Consider the following 24,131-nt stretch of genomic DNA (forward strand, 5'->3'; position numbering starts at 1 on the left):
AAAAAAATCAGAAAATAAGCACTAAATTCCCAACTATTCTTTTGACTAAGCAACTACCATGGGCAATTACATAAAGAGACAACCTGTGGCAGAATCATACTAGCCCTGCAGTCAAGAATAATTGAATTCAAATGCAGTTATAGATACTAACTAGGTGAATGTCCCTGGGCAAATTACTTACTTGTTTCCCCAATTGTAAAATGGAGATGATAATGGCACTTTTTTCACAGGGTGTTTTAAAGATCAATTGAGGTAATGATATTTATAAAAGTGTTTAGCATAATACTTGGCAAACAGTTGATGCTAGATTTATGCTTACTCCTTTCTTCTACTCCCTATTATGCTTCTTCTACTCCCCTGTGCTTCAGATTCTAAGCTATAAAATTGAAAATATAATTATTACGTTTATATTACCTACATCACAGGATTGTTGTGAAGAAAGTACTTTACAAATTTTAAAAGGATTGAGGTTGGACCTGTGATTTCATTGACATAGTGAACTCCCAGATAAAGTAACTCCTTCTACTAATGCAGGTTAACATCTTTTCTGACATTTGGAGTCTTATGAAGTTTTCTGTATCATGGGAAGGTTAAGTAACTAGTCTAATGTCACACAACCAACACAAGTTAGAGGCAAGAAATGAGCCCAGGCCTTCAGGTACTATACTAGACTTTCTCTCCGACAAATGAGTTGCTATGTAAATATGAATATCTTTTTAAAATTTTAATAGTTTTTATTTACCAGATATATGCATGGGTAATTTTACAACATTGACAATTGCCAAACCTTTTGTTCTAATTTTTCCCCTCCTTTCCCCCCCAGATGGCAGGTTGACCAATACATGTTAAATATGTTAGAGTAATATTTAAATACAATAAATGTATACATGTCCAAACAGTGTTTTTCTGTACAAAAAGAATCGGACTTTGAAATAGTGTACAATTAGCCTGTTAAGGAAATATGAATTATTATTAACATGTTAATAATTGACCACATCTAGACAATTGTTGAAAACTAGTTCTGGGATTCTAGTGACATCTTTTCCCTCTTTATTCCCCCCCCTTTTTTTTTACAAACATCTTTCAAATGATAATTTAATTAAAATTAAAATCCTGTTTTTCCCAGGTAATTCTTTCGACAAAAGAGAGAATACTCTATATTCTTGGCAATTTTCTCCATGAAGAGAAAAGGCAGAGAAGTTCTGACCCTCAAGCACTCAAGCAGGGCTCCCTTCTAAAATCTGTTCAATTTTATGTGCACTAACCCCTCCATAGCTCTATCAGGGATGTGCTGTGACCTTCCTTCCTTCCTTTTTTCTTCCTTCCTTCCTTCCTTGCTCCCTTCCTTGCTTCCTTCCTTCCAGATGGCTCCTGTTCAGAAATGAGGATAGTGTCTGATAGCACTACCCAGTAGTTAAAAATACTCCCCATCTAAAGATGCTTGCAATATTGTCAATGCTTTATTATATTTTATTTACTTTGTTAAATTTCCCACTACAGCTTAATCTGATTCCTGTAGGAGTATTATGGGCTTCAGGCATATATTTTCCAATCCTAAAAAAGCATTGTGTCATAGTGGAATGATGGTTGAATTTAGAACACCAAGAGATCCAGATTAAAAGTCCTGGTTCCAGATCCTGACTGATATTTACAGTGTGATCTTAGATAAATCACTTAAGATTTCTGAGCCTCAATTTGCTTATCTGTAGTTATATTTGTCTTGGAGAGCTGATATGACATAGTCAATGAACAGCTGGTTTAGACTCAAGAAGTATTTTCAGTTCCATCCTGTGATCAGTGGCAAATCATTATAGTGCTATCAATAATATTAGATTTGGAGTTAGGAAGGTTTGAGTTTTAATCATGTCTCAGATACTTAAGATTTGTATGACTCTGCTAAATCATTTATTCTTCCCTAGCCTCCGTTTTCTTATCAATAAAATGGGGATAATAGCTTCTACCTCACAAAGTTGTTTGAAAAATAAAATGAGATAATGAATGGAAAATGCTTTTCAAAACATTGAAGCAATACAAAATGAGGCTATTTTTATTCATAGAATTTAACTTTTCTATTCCCAGACAACTTTCTAAGATAATATTGAAGGTAGTCAAGTTGTTGGTATTCAAAGATGGTTTATTCCCATTGAGGAATTCCTTACACTGATGAAATCTAATTTCAAACGCAACACCATTTACAAATGGTAAAGAGGCAAATGGAATAATATTACCTATTTCTGGAAAGTGCTATGAAAATAAAAACAATGCATAAATGTAAATTATTGTTATCATTAATAAAAAATCAGATATCCAAAGCTCTCCATAGCTTCAGCAAAATGTCTCTTTGAAGCTCAGGCATCTGGAAAGAAGGAGGAAGTTGAGTCATGGGAAAAGCAGTATACAAAATTAAGAAACAGGCAAGAGAAGAGCTGGTATGCTTTTCTCTACAGGGTTTAAAAAGTAACAGACTTTGCACATGAGCAAAAATTTTCAAATGGAGAGTGCCATTCTATTGACTAACAAAATGGTAAACATTGGCCTTAGACTCATCAGAAGAACACACCAGAAATGTTGATCTGATTGACATGACTCCAGCTAGATACTTGGAGATGATGGAATAAGATAATTTTAAAATATAGGTCCTTTTATATCCTCCTAGAACAATAATATAATCATATTATTCTATAATAAGTCCCCTTGGTTTCGTTTCACTTACAGAAAATGAAATCATCTAGCCTTCTCTAGAAGTTCAGATGAACTTTATATTCAGGAAAACAAATTCCTCCCCTAAAGCTGTCACCTTTCCTAGGAAGGCATTTAATTGCCTCTTGGAGAAACCTGCCGGGAGAAGCTGCAAAGTCCTTAAGGGAAATACATAAATAACTGTTTTTCAGTTAACTCATCAAGGCAACTCTTACTAGCAATCTGCTAACTCATGAAACCACACCCTCCAGAATTCCCAATCATTAGGGAAGAAATCCAGAATAAATCCAAGATATTCATCGAAATTAATATGCATTACTGCTTCCTTTTTTGGATAGATTGGAAGAGAAAATGAAAACACAAATACATGTTTTCCTCTAACCTGGAGATTTTTGAAGGCTTCTTAGTTCAAGACCCTGAATGTAGTCAGTATGTGAAAAACAGTATCATTTAATTATGAGCTCTTTTGCAAAGGATCAGAAATGGAAAAGATATACAAAACTGATTTTACCTTTATGTCAAATGTACTTCATATAGCTTTATTTAAAGGTTTGAAAGTGCTAATAATAACTATATGCTACTGTTATTAACAAAGCTATTAGAAATATTTTTAATGATTTTAAAGTAGGATATTTGGCTTTAGTAGAGTTTGGCAACTGTATTCAAGCATTCCTTCCTCTGGAATTTTTATACACGTATTCTATACTACTTATTTGACATTTAATCATACATGCTATTATTTGTTGCTTTATAGCTTTTAACTTTCCATAATTAGAGCTCTTTTCTTTTCAGATAGCTTGAATGTGACTTTTTTCCTGGATGTTAAACCCATAATGTACTATAGGGAAGATATCTGTAGTCAGTCCCATCAATATCAACTTCTCCTTAGGGGTTTAAAATCAAACCTCTAAAATTTTATCTAACACTATGCATGAAGACCTCAAAAGAGCCTACAACCAAGAATTCTACTATTTTGGTAAACACTATTCTGAGAAGGATAGTTTCTGCAGAAAATAACAATGATTCATTCAACAACAAACTGATAGAAAACCCAATCTCTTAACACTGCAACTACACATGGTACTTAAACATTCAGTTCTTGTTTCTTTGTAGGGAAAAAAGCCCCTTATTTCTTTGAATGTGGAATATAAAGGGCTGATATAGACCCCAAAGTATATTCATTATATCTGTTGCTTGTTTTAATCATCCATAGCTGCTAACTGCAAGCGCTCTGCTGCTTCCTTCCCACCTCAATCCTGAGCATAATCGCTTATTTCTTTTCTTGTTTAGTTTTAAACAATCCAGCCTGTCTCTGTGTGACAACCTCAGCCCCTAGGTCCAGTTTATTTTACCTCATCAAATCCTTTCTTCACTGAATGAGACAAGGTAGGAGAAATATGTATAGCTAATAGGTTTTAAATTCGTTTAACATCAAATTTATTTTCTACTCCATATATCACATTAGTATTTAAGGCAAAATTATGTACTTAGTTGTAACTCAATAAGTATTTTTCCATTGCACCTGCACTCAACATTCAAATTAATGTTAACTATTCAATATATTAAATACACAACTTCCACAAGAGGCCTATTTCATAAATCTAGATGCTAAGATCAATCTAAACATATTAATACAAAAGGAATAAGGGATCTCATCTATGTGGGTAACCTCTGGTGTAGGAACTGCCTTCCACTAAAAATGCCAGCTCTGGGTTAGAAGTGAAGGTAGGATTTTCTTAGTTCAAATCCAATTCTGATTCGTGTGCATTGTGTGACTCTGGGCAAGTCAGATCTAACCTAAGTTTTAGGTTCCTCAAACTTCTGCTAGGGATCATTTAAACTTTGAACATATGGTCTTATTAACTCTCAATGGAATCTGGGAAAAAAAGTCATTTATAACCTAAGTCTTAAGGAGTTTTCTGAAATAAATAGATGTTGTGACTAACCTCAGGTCAAATAGGCAGGAAGAATGAGAGGCCAGATGTCATCCTAGACCTTTCTGACTCCAAGATCAGTATGGTATCACTTACAACAAACTGCCTCTAAAACCAAATATATATTTTCAAATGAGAATAACCATTCATGCCTTATAGAATAATGAATTGCCTGTTTGTTCAAACAATGGCTGTATGATTGATAAATAGATGGAGGAATAGATAGATATAGAGAGATTAAACAGAAAGAGAGAAAAAGAGAGAAAGAGAAAGAACAAAAGAATGAGAGAGGGGGGGGGAGAAAGAGAAAGTTGGACTAGATACTTCTAAGGTCACTCCTATCTCTAGAGTCTAAAGGCAAACAAACACATTGCTCTATATCTACTGAATGCCATTCTCCTGCAGTAAACATCAGTGTTACTTTAATATAAGTAAAGTAGTTGTTTGGGCTTTGTGGTTGCCCACATACTCATTAAATGGCTAAAATATATATATGTAAATGTATGTGTAGTCTATTGCCTATGTCGATTGTATATGTTTACATCAGTCTGTCTAGATGAAAGGAAGCATGTAATACTATGTCTATTAAATCCTATACCCTAAGGAATATTAATATTAAGATAGTGGGACATTGGACTATATAGCTCTAAAGTCCTTCTCAATCCTGAGTCTGACTATATGTGTAAGTTAAGTATGGGTGCTGTGCTACTCTATGTGTATCCCTATCAATCTTCCTCAGATGCATGCAAACACACTAACAACATTTCTATTGAATTTATTTCCCTAGGGTAAACATCAGTATCATTTTAATATAAGAAAGCAAGTCTGAAGTCAGCAGCTCTGAGTTCAACACTCATACCCCTAGTTGGATATCAGTCCAGGTCTCTAATATATTTCCATTTTTCTTTGATGTTAGAGTCCATTTGTAAAAGAATTAAGAAATATTTAGGTAGTTTTGCTTTTTTCATTGTTTCCAAAATTATCCTTGAACAGAAGATTTGAAATTTCCCAAAAGTACATGAGTTCGAGTCATTCTACTAGTGACAAGAAAAGTGGTCTACTTTCACAGAAGCTCAGCATGTAATAACCATAGGTCATTATTATTTTCCTCTTCTAATTAAAATTAGAAAAACAGCACACCATGATATAAAGTGAGTCATTTATTGTGCTATATTTACCCTGACCAAAAATGAAAGAAGCTATAATTTCTTCTAGATATTATATTTAAGCTAGTGGCACAAATCACTGCCAAACTTAAATGTTATATTCCTTTGTTTAACTTTAGTCAATAAATCTACAAGTATTTTTAAAATATCCCCAATGTACCAAGCATTATGTTAGATATCTAGAGGAAAAAAGGCAAAATTCCATATTTGACTTCAAAGAGATAACAAAATATATAAGATAATTTTGTATAACAAGTGAGAGAATAATAGAAGGTTTTGTGTAGAAAGTGGCACTTTTGGCTGGACTCCTAAAAAATTAATTTTAACAGTCAGAGATGAAGGATCACGTATAGTAAAGGCATGTGGATAGCAAATGTATTGTAAAATAATAAAAAAAAAAATAGTTTGGTTAGAAAGGTAGCTTGTAACACATACCAGATTATGAAGGTCTTCAAATGTCAAATAGGAGCTTGTTTTTGATCTTAGATGAAATCAGAGGCCATTGAGGTTTACTTAACATAATCAGACCTATTTATTTGGTTATGGTCTGAAAGACAGAATAGAGAGGGGAGAGACTTGAAATACAAAGACCAATTATAGAAAGACAATGCCTAGGACAAAGATAAAGGCCTGATCTAGAAAAGAAATTATGTGAGTTGGGCAAAGATGGATGCAAAAAATGCTATGGAAGTTGGATAATGAAACTTATCAAATGAATAGATATGGGAGATGAGGGAGAATAAGCAGTCAAAGATGAGTCTGAGGTTATGAACAGAGATTACTGGGAAAATGTTGATGACTTTGATAGAAATAGTAAAGTTCAGAAAAAAGAATATGTTTAGGGATGATGATTAATGAATTTTGGTTTGAGATACTTTTGAGTTCATTATGCCTACAGAGCACCCAGTTTGAAATATAAAATGAGTAACTAGTGGTATGGCATAGGAACTTAATGAATATAAATAGTGTCCTAAAAAGCAAATTGAAATTTAAGCTTAATAAGAGCTAATCGGCTTCAAATGCACTAAGGCTTTTCAGACACATTTGGTTTGTCATAATATTTGTTTTAAATTAGAATACAATTTAAAATTATAAAAAACAAAAAAATCATATTATGAATTTATTGCAATGCTGCAAAATTGTAATCTAAATGAGAGTAAGATTCAAAAAATACATAGCAGCATTATTTGTTGGGTTTAAAAAAACATTGAAACATGAAAATTTTCAAAGTATAAATGTAAAGGAAGAAATCAAAATCTTCATGCTTTTATTCAATTGCAAAAAAAAAATATTTTACCCATCTTGCAAAGCTCTACAGCATATTCGGTATAAAAGAACAATACCATGCTGGCAACTTGTCCTAGGTGAATTCCATCTAAAATGGTTCAGTGGATAGAGTACTGGCCTTAAAGTCAGGAGGACCTGAGTTCAAATTTGGCTTGAGAAAGGTAATACCTAGGATTTATATAGAGCTTTAAGGTTTACAAAGCACACTTCATATGTCATTCTTGATCATCATAGCAATTTTGTTAAGTAGGGGTATTATTATACTTATTCTGTAGATAAGAAAATTGGGATTGAAAGGAGTTAAGTGATTTACCTAGAGTCATAGAGCTAGTAATCTTAATTCTCTATTCATTACATCACCTCTGCTAGGGACACAGTATATAAACCTTTAGACTTGGAGCCCAGAAATTCTGAGTTCAAATAGGGCCTTAGACATTGACTGTGAGCAAGCCAATTAAAGTCATAACCTCTATTTGACTTAATTTTCTCACCTATAAAATGGGGATGATAATGGCATTTATATCCCTGAGTTGTGAGGACCAAATAAGTGAAAGCATGTAAAGTGATGATAATATAATAAAAATAATAATAATAACTCCCTTAAAGCCTAACTCAACATCTATGTTCTATGTGTGGAGGAAAAGTGTAGTAGGTAAAAGAAAGGGGCTAATGGAATAACAAAGTAAGAAAATTCCAGTCAAAGTGATATACGACAGTGTCTCTGTGTACCCCAAAATTGATATGATAGCTATGAGAACCTATTAAGGACCCTGAAATTCTTTCCAATTGAGGTCTCATAATAAAACAGATTGGGATAGCAGCCTAGTTAGTGTGATAAAACTGTTCATATCAATCTTAGAAATATGCAAAGTATATAATATTGCAGATTGAACCTTCTCAAAACTATCATAATAACCAGTTTAATATGGTAGACAGTGGAACAAGTAATATTACCTTATTTTGGCACTGAGAAAAGACAAAATAAACTGGAACAAAAAGAAGAAATTTTAACAAATGAGTACTTCCAATATACTACCTGTTGGAAATGCATTGGTACTGGTGGTGTTAACCACCAAAAGGGGAAAATGTAAAGCAGATCAAAAAAATAAATTTCATTATTATGCACCAAAATACCCTAACAAAACCACAAATAGAACTCACTAGCTATAGACAAGGATTTGATATGTCATAGTTTTTTCTCAATGATATTATCAATTCTGTTACACAGTAAATGAGATTTTGAAGGCCTTGCATATGCCAAACACTGAGCTAGGCACAAGTTAAGCAAATAAAATGAAAGAAACCATGATGTATTTATGACCATTCCTGGGCAATTATAAGAAATCACTTCATTCCAAACCCTAAATTAGATGAAATAAGAACAGAAATTGATAAATTGTTAACTTAAATCTGATGCACAAAAAGCTACAATTAACACAAATGTCAGAAATGCTATTTAACAATGAAATGGAGAGAAAAAAAAAGTGTACTAACGACTTGAATGGTTTTGTACAAGAAATCATTCTTTAGAATTTTAAAGAGTTCTTTTTTAATTAAATGAAGCATATCTAACTAGTAGAGAGATCAAAAATAGAGTAATTGAGAGAAACTGGTATCCCTTAGAATCAAAATAAATAAATGCATTTTATGACATTTGTCAGAAAGTAGAAAAACAGTTCAGAACCTATGATAACATATGTTGCAACCATTTTTACAGTGCGAGCTATAGTAGGAAAGATAGAGCTAGGTCAGAATTTTGTCAGTGACAAGTATCAAGGTCTATCACAGCAGGAAAGACTTAAGAGAGCTCTTTAAAGAACTATATAGACACAATGAAAGATATCTGGGCAGTAAAAACAGGAGAAATCTTGAGCATTGTGCCACTCAGGTAAGGATCAAGGAACTTTTTTTTTTTTTTTCTCCAGTTAATGTAATGTAATTTTAAAAATAAAGATATATCCAATTAAAATCCAACAAAATTATATTCCAATTAAAGAACTGAAATAATTGAAACAAAAATTCAAAACCAAAAGCAATTCAGGAATTCTATGAAGCAACGAAGGAAAAAAAACAACAACCATGAATCAAAACCTTACAAAAGTAACCTAAGAAGCAAAGCAATTAGTGGAGAGAAATTCCTAAGAAAAAGAACAAGAAAACAAGGACAATTTCTAGTTAGCCATATGATTGTTATATGTATTCAACACAATGAAAAGCAAGATGGATCAAACCAGACACCTTAAAACCAGTAATACAGCAAATGACAAAGCATTTCTTATATCAAAGGAACTTACCGAAACTCTTAACTTCTTTGTAAAACTGTAGCAAAACAATAAGATCTTCAATTATTTACTCAAATGTTTATAATAGTGCATGACTGGCAAAGCACTTAGCTTCTTCTCAGATACAAGCCTAATCCCATTTTAACAGAAGTCATCATATATTTATTACCAAAAGATGAGAGCTCCAGTGACTTCTGACAAGAATGTGTTTATGTATTTTATTGAAAGCATTCACTGCTATATCACCTAAAAAAGAAAATTACACATATAAACATAATATTTTTGCTAAGAAACAAACAAACAAAAAAGACTGAGCCCCAAACCCCCGTAGTATAAAGAATAGCTTATTTACAATTTCATTGGTAGGAATGCTAAGTGGCACAATGGATAGAGCATTGGGCTTGGAGTCAAAAAGAACTGAGTTCAAACTGCCTTCAGACATTTATTAGCTATGTGACCCTTAACAAGTCAATTCAGTTCTTTTTGCCTTAGTTTCTTCATATGTAAAATGGGTATAATAATAACACCTTGTTACTAGGGTTCTTTCAAGATCAAACAAGATAATTGTAAAGCACTTAATCTGCCTTCCTGAAGTCTTTCCCCATTTCAATCCATTCTCTCTATTCATTCTCTAAAATGACTGGCATTCTGAAATCTAGGCTTAAGAACCAGAAAGATCTTGAGCAATTCACACCTATGTAATAACCATCACCATATACTTTTGGCACAATAAAATGGATGACAATGAGTCTAAAAAGGTTCTTCCCCTCAAAAAAAAAACCCATACAAAGATAACAATGTTTTATCATCCAAGGAAGTTGTAGAAATAAGAATATTATGCTCCATCATGAAAATGGAAGAAAAGGATCAGAAAACATAATGGACAGGTAAAATTTTTTCAGAAATATTTTCAGAATATAAGTTACATCACAAAGCAACGCTAAAAACTAGTGACATTCTTATATCACTGGATTTACCAAATGTAACTAAATGTGATTTATCACACTATGGCTAAGATCCAAGAACAAAATAGTAAAGACAGTTCATAGGCAGCATCTAGATGAATTCAACCAATAATATGGCTGATGAAACAAATGAAGAAACATCCAGAAATGGATATCATTCTAATCTGATTCTAGAAATGGAGGATATTATGATAGAAATTCAGGATCAAAACTATACCACAAGAATTTACAGAAAGGCATCATTAAAGAGTTTAAGTGTGTTGATCAATGAATATTATACAATGTAGTGATAAAAACTGCAACAGAATAGCTTCAAACAACAATTAGTAGAAGGCTAGAAATATTAAATCAGAATTGTACATGAGAAGCTTGATATATACTTCATAAACTAAAAAGAAACCCATACCCTACAGGTTTAAACCCTAAAATGTCTTTGAGAATTCCATAAATAAATCATAGTGAAAATGGGGCATTATAGACAAATTGTACCATATATAGCCATATAAGCAAACATAACACTGATTCATAAAAATTAAGACCATAAGAAAAAAAATTAAGACTATTCATAAATATATATCTACAGTACTGTATCAAATATTCATAATTTCTAAATCATTTGGGACAAAAGGCTTTCAAAATTTAGAGTCCTAGCAAAAGAAACCATATGGCAACTGAAGGTGAGATACAGGTCATTCCAGCTACTCTGTTTGTTTTCCAGAAATCCTACAAACATGCTTAGTGAACTTATGGAAAGTAAGCTTACATTTCAATGTACCTTATCAATTATAAAAGCAGTCATTTTGTCTACCTGAATAATGGTACACAGAACATTAAATGTAAAAGAATAATGCTAAGAAAAGAAAGCCAAAAAACCCTCTATTTTTATGGGAACTCCATATGAAGATGATAATAATTGTAATGTATGACCAGAATATGCAGAAACATTATTGCCTGGCTCAGTTGATGTAATTTTCCTTAATGTAAAACTTGGAAAGCTTGTTTCCCAAAGAATCATTATATATAAAGGAAGTGCCTTGAAGAAACTATGGATATGCATGGATATTCTGTAACTAATAGTAATTGGCTAACCACGGTTGAGAAGAGGGTTTTTGTCTGTTTAATTGTCTTGTATCTTGAGCCATGGGGTGAAAAACTACATTCAGTTACTGTGGATATGCAAACAGCTGCATATCTAGAGCTATCTGTATCATAAAAAAGGGCTGAGACAGTTTCAGCAGCCTGTTTTCTTCCTTTACATGTGGAGGTACTTGATGACTTCTCAGGTTATTGTATCTAATGAAACACTATGCTAGAAGAAAGGCTTCAGGACCTTGTCTCCTCAGAGCTCATATAAAACTAAGAACTGAACCTGTGTTTGCAGTGACCACAGATCCTAGGAACAAGGAAAAACCTTTGGAAGTAATCTTCAGACCTACTTGAAACAATTAACAGCTTTAGCAAAGTTATAGGATATGCTGATGATTTCTGTGGGTTTATTTTCTATCTAAAGGCAGCAAGAAATAGAAAAAGAAATTTCATTTAAAATAACAATAAACAAAGTAAAATATTTAGGTATCTGCCAGCCAAGAGAAACCCAGGAATTTTATGCACACGATTACAAAACACTGCTCATATAAATAAAGTCAGATCTAAACAATTGGAAAAATATCAATTGCTCATGAATAAGCCTAGCTAATATAATAAAAAATGACAATTTTACCTAAATTAGTCTACTTGATCAGTGCCATACTAATCAAAGTGCCAAACCAAATTATAGAATTACAAAAAAAATAATAACAAAATTTATCTGGAAGAACAAAAGGTCAAGAATATCAAGGGAATTACTGAAAAAAGACACAAAGGATGCCAGCTTAGCAGTACCAGACTTAAAACTATACTATAAAGCAGCAGTCATCAAAACTCTTTAGTACTGTCTAAGAAATAGAGTGGTGGATCAATGGAACAGATTAGATACACAAGACACAATAATCAATGCCTATAGTAATCTAGTATTTGACAAATACCCAAACTCCAGTTTCTGGAATAAGAATTCATTATTTGACAAAAATTGCTGGGAAAACTGGAAAACAATATGTCAGAAATGTGGCATAAATCTATATCTCACAACTCATATCAAAATAAGGTCAAAATGAGTACATGATTTGGACATAAAGGGTGATACTATAAGCAAATTAGGAGATCAAGGGATAGTTTGTCTATCTGATCTTTGGAGAAGAGAAGAATTTATGACAAAAAATGACTAGGGAACATTATAAAAGGCAAAATGGACAACTTTGATTACATTAAATTAAAAGGGGGTTTCATAATCAAAACCAACAGAAACAAGATTGAAAGGGAAATGCAAAATTGGGGGGGAAAGTTACAGCCAGTGTTTCTGATAAAGGTCTCATATTCTTGTCAAATTTATAGGAATACAAGTCATTTCCCAATGATGAATGGTCAAAGGATATGAACAGACAATTTTCAGATGATAAAATTAAAGCCATCTATAGTCATGTGAAAAAATGTTCTAAATCACTATTAATTAGAGAGCTTCAAATTAAAATAATTCTGAGGTACCCCCACACACACCTCAGATTGGCTGACAGAAAAAAATGATAAATGTTAGTAGGGATGTGGAAAAACTGGGGACACTAATGCATTGTTGATAGATTTGTGAACTGATCTAACCATACTGCAGAGCAATTTGGAATTATGCCCAAAGGGCTATAAAACTGTGCATATCCTTTGACCCATCAGTGCTGCTACTGGGTCTGTATCCCAAGGAAATCATAAGGGAGGGGAAAGGACCTATATGTGCAAAAATGTTTACAGCAGCTCTTCTTGTGATAGGAAAGAATTGGAAAATGAATATATGCCCATCAATTGGGGAATGGCTGAACAAGTTGTGGCATATGAAAGTAATGGAATATTATTGTTTTATAAAAAATGATGAATAAATTGATTTTGAAAGGACCTGGAAAGATTTACATGAATTGATACTGAGCAAAACAAGTACAACTAGGTACATATTGTACAAAAAGAATGTGCAATGATCAAGAATGAAAAACTTGGTTCTCCTCAGTGGTTCATTGATATAAGGTAATCCCAATAGACTTTGGATACAAAATGCAATCTGCATCCAGGAAAAGAACTAGAGAGATTGAATGCAAATCAACACATGCTATGTTCACTTTTTTTTTTTTTCTCTCTTACATGGTTTTTTTCTTATGGGCCAGAAGTTTGAACTTGAAACAAAGGATTCTTACAAGGTATTAAGTCAGTGGAATTGATAGAGATAATAGTTATCTAATTTAGAATGGTTCAATATGATTGATTTAATCCTACAAGGAGATGTTATGGGCCAGAACTTGAAACAAAGTACTAAATGGAATTGAGGAGACTATGGTTAAATCTAATTTAGCATTGATTTAATCCTACAACAAATAATGGTTTCCTAGTGATATAATGATTGTTGTATACTCAGTGTGGGGCATATAAGCAAGAAGCTCTCAGGCCTAGAAAGACAAGCGTACTAGAAGTTCTCTGAGCCTTAGCCAGGATTCAGTCGGGAGATTCAGAAGCCAAGACAGACTGAAAGGCTCTCCAGAAAGCTGCCCAGCCCCAGGAAGGAGATAATATAGGTTCTGGATTATAAGAAAGCTAACCGGTCACAGAAAAAGAGACAAGACTTTGGAAAGAGACAATAAAGGATTTGGACCTTAACCCCTAGCTGAATTTGGGGTGATTACTGAACTGAAACGAAGGCTGCCTCCAGAGATCCCAAGAAAACCCCACAAGAGAACATTACATTTTAGAGAGAATATTACAGTTTTTCCCTTTTGTTCTGATTTTTCTCTCACAACATAGTTTATAAAGCAATGTGTATCAAAACTAAATAAATAAAAAGGGAAAAAAGGAAGTAACCTTCAGGATCTTAATCCAGAAGAAGAATTTATTGTTGTGGTGATGGTGGTTATTATTGTTAAATTGTTCAGGTTGTATCCAACTTTGTCATGGACCATAACACACACTAAAGCTGCCCGTGGGATTTCTTTGCAGAGATAATGGAGTAGTTTGTCATTTCCTTTCCAGTGGATTAAGGCAAACAGAATTAAATGACTTGCCCAGGAATATATAGAAACAAATGTCTAAGGACAGTTTTGAACTTGGGTCTCCCTGACTCTAGATCCAGTAATCTATTCACTAAGCCATCTAGCTGCTCCTAAAACAGAAGGTTTAGCAAGCTGCAATCTCAACTTTGAATGTTATCTTACAAACAAAAATGCTATGCAGGAACTGAGCTAAATTTTGAACCTATTACTTCAGAGGTCATATAAAGGAAAGTAAAGCTTAGAAGTATTGGGGAAAATATTTGTACATCTATTCTTGCTATGTCTTTGAAAGAAATATCCCTTTATAAAATTTACTTAATGTTAACTTATTAAATGGAACTGAGGAACTAGTCCTTGACATTCTAATAAATGGAGAAACATAGCCAATAGGTATTCAAGCTAATGGATTGTAGAGGATAGTAGAGGAAAAGAGTGACCTTCTCAAATCCCTCACAATATTCTTCAGCTCTAAGGGAAAATGAAACATACATGACTCTAAGAGAGGAGATGAAAGCACATATATCATATGATAATAATAATAAATATCCCTGTCACCCTTTCTATTTCTGCAACTTTCTCAAAGACATGTTCAATGAGCCTACATTTCAGTTCTTTTATTTAATTATAGAAGTATTCAGAATATTCACATCATATATCTATTTGTTGCTTTTCAGTCATTTCAGACTATTAGTGATCTCACTTGGGATTTTCTTGGCAAAGATACTGGAATAGTTTGTCATTTCCTTCTCTAGCTCATTTTACAGATGAAGAAACTGAGCCAAACAGGTTTGAATGACTTGTCCAGAGTAACACAGCTAATCACATTTGAACTCATGTTTTCTTGACTTCAGGTCTGGCTCTCTATCCACAGAACAGCCTAGTTGCCCATCTATATATGCCTACACATCTAAATACATTGACATTACAGTCTTCAGAATATTAAAGAAAAAAGAATAGGATAGTGATTTGTCTCAGAATCATTTCAATTTGAACTCCATCTTTCAAAAATGAGAATGAGAAAAATGATAATAACAACAACAAAACAGTTTAAAATAGACAAAAAAGAATTCAGAAGGAGAAACAAAAGCCAACAGAACATTTTTGTTAACATCTTGTCAATGTTAATAGCAAAGGTTTTTTTTAACTATAAATAACAGAAATTTGTAATTTTATGTATTATCTTGAAAATTTTTGTTTGTGTATTTGAATAATTTGTTGGTGGTTACTAGATTTAAGATAAATTATAAAAGATAAATGCATGATTCAATTTTAGATTCAATAGACAGTACTTCTGGAAACATTAATTTTCAAACCATGTCTGTGTTAGAGCAACAAAGAAAATATTTGATGAACTTACTGAGATAATTCAAGCTTTCTTCAGACTACATTTTTTCTGAAACATACAGCTAAATGAATACTTTATCTTGCCCTTTTTTATCTCTTGCTTTTTTTCTCTTCTTAAAAAATATAAATAATAAGTTGAAAATAAATCTATATATAAATAATAAGTTGAAAATAAATCTATTATCAAATAACTGGCCCCAGAGAGAATTCCTTGCTTAAAGAAAACAATCCCAAACTGAAAATATCATCAAAATATAAAGTCTTCCTGTTTAATCTACCGTATTCAGATGGAATCACAAGCGCACATTTTCAGTAACATAATTTGGGATTTATAAGACAACTTTAAAGTACTGTAAATTAGTACAACACAGCACTCTATAGTTGTAAATCTTGACCATTACTCCTCCCTCTAACTGACGCACACAATACTCCTATGAGATGAGTTACCTTGGCTTTTTTAAATGGTTTACCCAATTCCCAGTTGAATATAAATATAAATAAAAATATTTATAATGGAAGGTGACTATTCCAAGAATTCAAAAAATAAGCCAGAGATTTCGTGTAAAACCTTACTCAAATTACCCAAATGTACTAAAGTGATTTAATTAACAGAACCAATAAAAGTAAGTGATTTGTTTTCATATATGCCATTAATACTAATTTGTTTTTTGTTTTTTTAATACTTACATGTTATATCTCCAGGACATTTATAAGAAATATATCTCTAAGCTTGAATATGTTTTTCAATTATTTGTATTTGGTAAATTTAAAATTCAAGACCCATTATATATACATATACATATGTGTGTGTATATATATATATATATATATATATATATATATATATATATATATATATATATATATATCATCTTCTGTTTTATGCAAAGATCTGCATAAGTATGTATTTATGCATTTATACATGTACATGTGTGTTATATGTAACATACGTGTAAACACCCACAAGTGTTTGTAAGTATAGGAAGTCTGTTAAGTCTGAGTATCTCTACTTTGCCCACATTGGAAAAGCAACAGTTATTCAAGATCTGCACAGAATTTTTGACTGACTTTGTTTACATCCTAGGTCAGTCTTCCCCTCTTCAAGCACCCACTCCCAGAGTCTCCCCATATTAGTATCATACAATGTGGACACTACCTCTGACTGTGGTTCAAAACTCTGAAACTAAAGTAATCCATTGGTGTCAGACTCTCAAATAGTAAGAATTATAGGTGTATGTTGCTACCACCTAGCTTAATATACTTTCTTTGACTTTTGCTCAGTTCTGGAAGTCATCAGTTCAAAGGAGCCAGCATGACCTATTTGTCATGAAAATATCTTGACCTAAGAAGCCAAAAAACCCAGAGTGAAAGTTAAAAAAGTGTTCATAAATTCCCAGACAGTTTAAATCCTCTCTACCACCAACACCACTCAGTCCTTTATAGTTTGTACTATAAAAATCTTCAGGTGCTTGAAGAGATTAAGATACCTTCCATGTGTACAGGAAAGAGTGTTACTTGATCCCCAGAGTGGGTGTGGCCCAAGGCTTGCCAGGGCAAAGCTAGTTTAATTTTCCTTAACTCAGATTAATAAAAAACAAAAACAAAAAAAAAAAACAACTAAAATAAAACATAATCTTAACATTTTTCCCCACTACTATGAAATTTTATGGCAAATACCATCTTATAGATGCCTTAAAATGTGCATTGTAAATGCATTTTAAAATAGGTATTCAAAGCCATTGTTTTCTCTGAGTAGTTCTTGACTAGTCAATTAATGTATAAATTTAAAAAGTTTTGCTTCAAGTCCTTGGGGTGCCAAAGTGCTCTGATCCCAAGCACAGCACAGTTTCCCAAAATAAGTCTGCTGACGTCAGCAACTTGTGTTGCTAAGAGGAGGGAATAAAGCTAGGTAAAGGTGAGCTGTTTGAACAAATCCACTGGAACCCACAAGGCTGATGAAGACAATAGAAATAGGTCAAAGTATACAACTGGTAATACATACCACATTCTTACATCAGCCATATTCAATGAACTAAAGCTAAATTAAAAATCACTGAATATACTAGCAGCAAAAATGCTCACTTTCTGGTTTTTGCTTCAAAGGTTTCACGATTAAAATGTGGTCCATCAGTCCCAGAATCACTGGAGAAATGAATGACCTACACAAAGCTAATTATGTTGATAGATATTCTCTGGAGAAACTGTTGGTGAAGTTTTCTTTATTTTTATCTCCCTTGTTAAATTTATTTACATGTTACTACAGCAAAAATGTCAGATTTCACTAACATTATAGATGGCATTTTTAGCTTGAGGTCATTGAGCCCTATTTTCTCCTTCTCACTAGATGGTATAAATAATACCATCTTACTCCAAACAGAGGTTTACAAGATAGGCTCTAACCCTTAGGCAGTGTTACCAGATCCTCTCTAACATAAGGTGTATTGAAGATAGACAAAACTAACTCTCCAAACTTCTAATTATCTTTTGTCATTTGGAATCAGTGGTCCATTTGAGGCCACTCTAGACCCCAGCTGAAAGTTTCTTTTCCACAGAGAAGGATATTATATTCACCATAACAGCGCCCTTACTTCCAGGTCTCTGACTACAGAGCTATTGAATGACAACAGGTCAGTTAGTGCCTATAGAAACAAAAGTTAACCATTAACAACCATCTTTTAAACAATAAGATAATTCATATCAGTACTTTATTATGAATTACATAACTAATTCAGAATTAAATTCTGGAATTAAAATTCTAGACTTTTAATCAGGAAGGGTCTGTCTAATGTAACAAACCTTTTATAGAGGGAAAACTGAAGCAGAGAGGTGAAAAAACTTGTGAAAAGTCACATATAAGCAGCAAAGGTCGTACCTGAATCCAAGTACTTTTAGTCCAAATTCATTGTTCTTTCTATTATAGACACTACTTCTATATACATAACTGTAAACATAACACATCTTGACAACAATGCAAATTAAGAAACCGTTTACAGAATAGCATTAAGTTCTCTCTCATGTATTCGTATTAACAATCTGACACCACTAGCAGAATTATGATATATCAATTGGAATGAAATTTGTGTGCCATAAGGGAGCACTACTATTTAACTACTCTGTAATAATATGGTCATTCAAATAGTGCCTTACTCATCTGTTGTGGACTATTCTGTCATCAATAAAGCAAAATGAGACTATGTGATAGAATCAGTATTATTCAATAGTTAAGCTTTCTATGCAAATAGGGAACTATAATTTGATAAGTGGCATTTCTGACATCCTACAGATAATTAAGTTCTCAGAAGAGATCTATTATCTCCTGGTCACTGGTCCTATACTTCACAATAGTGTTTTGATTTATTATGGCAGCACTGGACAACCTACAAAATTTTCCCTAGATATGGTAAAAAATGGAACAGCCTAAGTAATAGAATGCAAACTCATTAATTCAGCATTTTCAATAAGCAATGTGATTTCTTATTTAAATAATAAAGCATTAGATCACCTATGGTTTCAAAGTTATAGAATCAAAGAACTTTGAAGGTCATTAGATGTTTCAAATCATTTTATCTTTCAAGATTTATCTTACTGGTCAAACTTGATTACTAAAAAAGAAACATACATGCATGTATATACTCCTATGTTAATATATCAACATATCATAAAATCATATGTGCATATTTTCTCTGATTTTGGAAAGCTATTAAATATTAATAACTACACTAAAATATCCACAATAGACATAATAATTTAGTGAAAAATAACTTTGAAATAATTCAGAACTCTGTGAAACTCAATAATCAATCATGACTTCAGAAGCAAATAACACTTCCCATGTTAGTCTTGAAATCAGGAAAATCTGGGTTCACATTGCAGTTCAGACACTTAAGTCACTTAACTTTTGTGCCTCAGTTTCCTCATATGCAATGTGATAGGAGTGGGCCTATTTTTTTCTAAGTTCCCTCTTACCACTTGCACTATGATCCTATTTCCCCTATGAAGTGGCAGAAAGGCAGAAAGAATGAGAACTATCTTTCAGAAATGGCCAATTTATTGATTTCTTTCCCTTGCCAATACTTAACTTAAAAGAGATTTTTCTTGTAGGGGAAGAGGATATAGATATAATAGGAGTAATATTACAGAAGCAAAAGAAGAATGAAACATCATTAATAAAACATTTTAAAATGTAAAGAAGAAAACAAAGTTTATGAGAGGATACAAACATGGAAATGTTATAACATTGCTAAATTTAATGCAAACTTTTTAAAACTAAGCTGTATACACAGAGGCTTTGTTTCACATGCCATCTTTTTATTTAAATTTTAACAGATCTTTTATATGACATCAAAAAGCACATATGGTGTTGAGAGAATACTGACCCTGGTCACAATGACTGGCTAGATTCCCCTTGGGATTTATACTGCCCTTGCAATTCTGATCCTCTGATGTAAGAGCATGCAGTTCCCTTTTCAGCACATAGAAAAATAATTGGCATGGCTCTAGTCCTCATTCTCATGTCAGGGAGGTAATCAAATTACCCCTGGTGTGTTAGAACTACATTACTAAAGAGATAAGAACATTGGAATATATAGTGAAGCCTTTTCACCTTCCTGTCACTTGCTGACCTATATGGAAACAACCCCCATGTATTTCATATACCTATCTTTCTCAAAGAATGAGGATAACATCTCTGTGATTTCTTTTTGGAAGCCTGATGTGAACTGAACCTCAGGCAGCTGCTGGATAGACATGTTCAGTGAACATGTAGGGGAAAAATAAGAAATCCAAGGCTGACAAGAATATGAGCTACCTACATAAATTTAAACATAATTACCTTTATGAGAAGAAGTTTATAAGAACTGCAGTTTGGGAATGTTCAGCAAGATGATCTGTGAGGAGTGCAGACCAAATAGTCTCTGGGTAGCAATAAAACTGGAGAATATTTTGTTTGCTGATATTCTTTCCCTGAGAAGAGGTAAAAGGTGGGGTTCCCTAATAGCACTTTAGTTTTCCATCCATCAGTAGGAATTACACATCATTCATCTGCCCTACCTGACTAAAAACACAAACTGAATAAGTAACAAGGTGACTTTTCAACTAATTATGGCATATCAGAAGAGAATGGTATGGGAGGATAGTAGTTTCTATAAGACCAGCATAAGCAAGTCCAAACCCCAGAGGAAGACCAGAACCCAGAATTGGTCTTAATCAGAATTATACCCTCTGTGGTTTGCTCGGAGGTCCCTGGGGTGATTGTTAGAGATTCTATTCTCCTACTTGTCTTTCTCCTTCTCATCCCTCCTCCCCTGCTTTCCTTCCTTTGCAGTCATGTAGTCAGAAGGAAGAAGAGTTCTTTAGGTATAAATGCAACACCCCTCATATCTGGCAAGTTAGAGAAACAAGGCAGGAAAAATAAGATAACTATTTTCTGAGGTCAGATCCAAATACAGTGGATTTTTTTATATATTCATGATGAATTCCATGTAATAATAATAATAACTAGCAGGGGTTTCCAAAGCCATTTCCATATATTTTTGTATTTGATCCTCACAAATCTGTTAGGTAGATGTTATTATTTCCATTTTACAAATGAAGAAACTGAGGTTGAGATAGCTTAACTGGCTTAATCATGGTTATACAGCTAGTAATTGCGTAAAGCAGGATTCAAATTCAGGTCTTCCTAATAGCAAATTCATTAAACTACATATGGGGCAAAGTTTTTCCTGTTAGCCTAAATAAGTTTCTTTATCCATTCTCAGAACCATGTTACTATTCTTCTCTGAAATCTCCCATTGTTCTCTTTGTTTCGCCTGTGACTCCAAGAAGTTATATCATGCACAGCTGTCATACCCCAATAAACAGTAGGCAAGCTAAAACAGGCTGAGGTTAGCAGATGGGTTTACAAAACTCAAATCCATCAGTGAATTAGAGGGATGTCTACCTCAAGCATATGAAGACTTCCTCCAGTACAATGGGTTGATGAGAACAATTTGTTCTAGCAGGCATGAAGGCAGCTGCTGCAGGCACTGTGAAATGCTTATGGCTTTGCAGATATCAGAGATGCTAAAGTGATCTCCGGTTATCTTGACTTTGATGAACCCGAAGAGAAAGAAAGGCTGATGACTTTGTGCAACTCTGACTTACTTTTCTTCAATCAAATCTGAATCACCACATAATGTCATTGGTCCTCTGAAAATGAAAGATGAACAATAGGATTAAACACAAACTCTTCTGCCTGACATATAAGAACCCCAATGATCTAGCCCCAAACTAACCTTTTCATCTTATTTTAAATTTCTTTTTATATATTCTACATTCCAGTTAAACAAGACTATTAGTTGTTACTGTCTTATTCTATCATCTCTCAACTTCATGCATTTGTCCAGACAGTGCCTCTTGCTGGAAACATACTTCCTCCTCATTCACTGCCACTGAAATCATTCTTGTCCTCTAAATCTCTGCTCAAGTTGCACATTCTTTAAGATTCTTTCTTTGAACCCTCAAATGAAAGTGAACTTCTCATCTTATAATTATCCTAGAATACTTTGCCTCTACCTTTTCTTCACACATCTCTTCCCCCCTCACATTCTACTTTGTATGACCCTTATTAATGTACATGTACATTATATATATATATATATATATATATATATATATATATATATATATATTTATATATTTATATAATTATTCTCAATCTTTTTGACTATGAAGACTTTTTTAACATTTCAAAAGAATCACACATACCTATAAAATAGGACTCATTCAACTGATATTTACTGACTGAAAAAATTTACTATGACAAAAGCATAAATTCAATAATACTTTTGTAAGACTTTTTTAAATTTTATTAATCATAACATCTATATAAATTTGAAATATATTAATAATACTAATGTTAATATGAAGAATATACATTATAGAACATAATATAAAATCAAAATAAAATCTATCCAGAGAAGATATTTTACCTGTTTATAATGTCTATTTCAACATTTAATTTAATGAAATTAAATATAAAACAAAATTATAATGCTTGAAGAAAATATAAATTCATGAACTCCTTGTAATAACTTACTACTTCTACCTGCCCAACCTCATAGTCCACATGCTATCAAGTACTGTCTTAAAAGATTACAAACTCTTTGAGGGAAGCAATTAGGCTACTTATCCAGTTGCAGAGAAGAGAAATAATCCTAAATTTGAAGTCATAAAAATTTATATCCCGACTCTTCTATTTTACACCTGTGTGACTATTGACATGATAAATTTTTATTTTCATATAGAGAAGAAATTTCACAAATCAGTCAAAACAAGTTTATGCAATAATTTATTTAGCTCCATATATTTATGCATTTTTATCTTTTTGTACATATCCAGATCTCACATAGGAATATTAAAATATATTATTATTATTATTATTGTGTAACTTCCAAAGTCTTTCTTGACTTACCTAATTTTTCATTTAACAACCTATTTTCTATGGCATCTATTGCCATTTAACTTTAACACTTAATATTAGGGGCAGCTAGGTGGCGCAATGGATAGAGCACCAGCCCTGAATTCAGGAGGACCCCAGTTCAAATTTCATCTCAGACACTTAACACTTCCTAGCTGTGTGACCCTGGGCAAGTCACTTAACCCCAGCTTCAGGAAAAAAAAAAAAAAAAAAAACCACTTAATATTATTATTCCTAGGTAAATCTAATCTCCTAAATGAAGAAGCCTTTGGAACTTTAACAAAAGTTTCACTTTTAGGAGAGTTTGAACATAAACTAGTTGCCAATTTCTTCCCAACATGAGTCAGTATCTGATCTAAATCTTGATTTGTATTAGAGTTTTGAGGTCCCCCAGCACTTGATTCTTGCCCCTTCCCCTCTGCCCCCAATGCTTCATTCTGCTTGACCTAGATAAAAACTTAAAAATTCATGTCCATTCTCTCTCACTGGGCATTTAATCACATTCAGTATTCCCAACAAACTGACCTGTATGTATGCTCTCTGAGCCTTTAGTTTATACCATTTGATTACTTTCAACAAACCTTACTTGATGAACTTTCTTTCTATTTGGTCACATCTCATCCTGCATTTTGGTTTTATCCAATAATGTTGTCCCTTCTAGCCCCAACCTCTGACACTAGCAATTCAATTGTTGGGGGTTTTTTATTGTTTGTTTTTTTCTTGCTTTTTACTTAAGTAATATAGAAAGCAAGAGCTGAATAGGAAACCATGTACATGGAAGAAAAGAACCTCCTTATTCTTCCTAACACCAAGATTATTACTAAAGGCTTGGCCTCTGAATGCTCCCTCCAACTTTTTCCTTGACATCATAAAAGAGATTGT

The 24,131-nt window shown here is 32.9% G+C and overlaps 1 long non-coding RNA gene across 3 annotated transcripts in view; it reads right to left on the reverse strand.

The window, feature by feature from the left end:
* LOC141559445 (uncharacterized) overlaps positions 1-24,131 on the reverse strand; it is a 180,581-nt gene that overhangs the window by 56,610 nt on the left and 99,840 nt on the right. For 2 of the 3 annotated variants that reach the window (XR_012487424.1, XR_012487422.1), the window contains exons 3-4: positions 21,732-21,979; positions 9,382-9,615 (exon numbers count right to left, since the gene is read on the reverse strand). This is a non-coding gene — a long non-coding RNA (uncharacterized LOC141559445). The remainder of the gene's footprint in view (positions 1-9,381; positions 9,616-21,731; positions 21,980-24,131) is intronic. The other variant, XR_012487423.1, reaches the window with a different exon arrangement.

This window comes from Sminthopsis crassicaudata, chromosome 3, assembly GCF_048593235.1.
Source record: "Sminthopsis crassicaudata isolate SCR6 chromosome 3, ASM4859323v1, whole genome shotgun sequence".
NCBI lineage: Eukaryota > Metazoa > Chordata > Mammalia > Dasyuromorphia > Dasyuridae > Sminthopsis > Sminthopsis crassicaudata.